Source organism: Corylus avellana, chromosome ca2, assembly GCF_901000735.1.
Source record: "Corylus avellana chromosome ca2, CavTom2PMs-1.0".
NCBI classification, from domain to species: Eukaryota; Viridiplantae; Streptophyta; class Magnoliopsida; order Fagales; family Betulaceae; genus Corylus; species Corylus avellana.
Genome location: NC_081542.1, coordinates 38,646,735 through 38,649,014, shown reverse-complemented (window position 1 = coordinate 38,649,014; position 2,280 = coordinate 38,646,735). Strand labels below are relative to the sequence as shown.

Here is a 2,280-nt window from a genome sequence, read left to right as displayed (position 1 = left end):
AGCTTGATTTATAAGCTTTTGACAAAAGTGCGTTTTAGCCATTTTTAGATTTTTTGGACTCTTAAAAGCGCTTTTAATGTTTTTACCAAACAAATACTTTTTTCTTCAAACGGACTTTTTGAGTGTTAAAATTACTTTTAGGCCACTAAAACGCAATCCCAAACAGACCCTTAAACTAGGACAGACACGTAATTAATATATAATATATTTTTTTAAATGGAAGAGAAATTTTAGGTTTTTCATTTTTTTTTAAAAAAAAATAGTTCTTAAATGATGTGTCACTATTTTATGTAATTTATTGTTTTAGGGTGCGTTGACAAAAAATGCGATTTTAAACCAAATTGTCAAAAATGAATTGCATTTTTTTAAAAATTGCAATTTCAAAGGCAAAGAATCTGTGTTTTCAAATTGCATGTCAGGAGGTGTTTAAACATACAATTTTACTGTCTAAACTGCAATCTTAAAGGTCAAATGATTTGGAAACATTTTAAAATCGTAAATTCAAACCTACCCTTAATACATAGAAGTATAATGTGATGGAACGTGACACATCTTTAAAAACCAAATTTTGAGAAACTTAGCACTCCTTTAAATGGAAATAAGGTTTGAAGTCTAAATACTCTAAACATTTGATTCTAATATCAAGTTAAATACTCTAAACCTTTAATTCTAATATCAAGTTAAACAACTGTTTATTCTAAACGCTTAAGTGAATAAAAAAGAATTTAGTCATTTAATTAATGTATATTCTAACAATAAATAGGCACCAGGAATCTTGGTGAGCTCTCTTCGAAACAAATACACGAAATCAACAGCTTGCAGGGAAAGACGATAAGGGCGGAGGAAAAGGTGACGACGAGGATGGCGATCTTGCAGGAGGACGTGGCGGACAATATGATTGTGGTGATAGTGATGAAGGAGTTGAGGGAGGTGGGGGAGATGAATGGGAAAGTGGAGAGAGCTCTGGATAAACACGAGCAAGACATGGTGGGTGTTTTGGAGGAGGCGGATAGGCTGAGGCTCACCACTCTCAAGGAGCTTCTAGCCATATTAACGCCGAGGCAGGTGGTGGGGTTTTTGGCGGCGACCAAGAAGCTTCACCTTTGCGTGCATGAGTGGGGAAAAAATGAGGGATTTCAGGCATGGTAGAGGAAACCATAACAATTTATCTTAATAATAATGTAGTGCTAGGATGATCAATATATATATGCACTATGGATAACCAGATAATATGATGTATATGCATGATTAATGTAGTATACTCTCTAAATATTTATTATGTGATATGGATAAGCTGGTAAATATATAGCTAGGCTTTGGGTTTGCCTAGTGCTGTATGTAGTCTATTAAAAAAAATGACCATGTAGTAATGCTAGATCTATTTTACAACTACTTGCTCAATAGTGTCAGCATGAAAAAATAATTTTATTTAAGACTTCTGAACTATTATACGTTTTGAGAAGATCACCATGAATTTAAAAACTCTCAATTTTACATTTTGAATTTTCAGTTTGGTGCAATTGACCATTCCGTCAATTTTATCAGAGATTTTTTCTTTATTAATTTAAATTAATTTTCAATTCAATTATATTTTTTTTAGGAATTTCTCTGCACCCCACTCGAGTGGTCGGTGCAGAGATTTTCGTTTCTCTGCAGGAGTGGTGCAGAGAAACGAAATTTTTTTTGCTTCTTTTCTCAATTTTGCTTCTTTTCGTTTCTCTGCAGGCCAAGAGTGGCGCACCTCTTTTGCTTCTTTTCTCAATTTTTTCTTTCTCTCTTCTTTTCTCCGGCCAGCTCTCTATTTTCTCACTCTCTCTCTCTTCTTTTCAATCTCCATTTTCAAAAATTCAAACCCAAAAAATCTTCAAAAAATCAATCTGAAAACTCAAAAACCCAAACGTCAAACTCAACAAATCTTCAATAACCCAAAAATCTTCTTATCTTCTAGAAGAGATCGATCTCTTCTTCTTTCTTTCTTTTTTTTCTTCTGCTTCTCTTCTCCTCTTCTTTTTCTTATTCTTCTTCTTCTTCTTTCTTTTTCGATCTGCTGCTTTCATTGTTTCCCTCTAGATCTAGAGGGAGCTGCCGTGCAATCATGTGCAGAGAAGCAGGCCAGGAGATTGAGAGAGGAGAGAGAGAGTGTGGGAGAAAACGTGCAGTGTGTAGAGAATTAATTAAAGGGAGAATGAGAGAGGAGAGAGAGAGTGGGAGAAATAAATGAAGGGGGAAAGAATAAAAAGAGTAAAAAAGTTGAAGGAAAAAAGAAGAGGGAAAACTTTT

The 2,280-nt window shown here is 34.3% G+C and overlaps 1 pseudogene; it reads right to left on the bottom strand.

The window, feature by feature from the left end:
- Window positions 1-2,280, bottom strand: part of LOC132171110 (protein DOG1-like 4) — a 5,291-nt pseudogene that overhangs the window by 2,594 nt on the left and 417 nt on the right.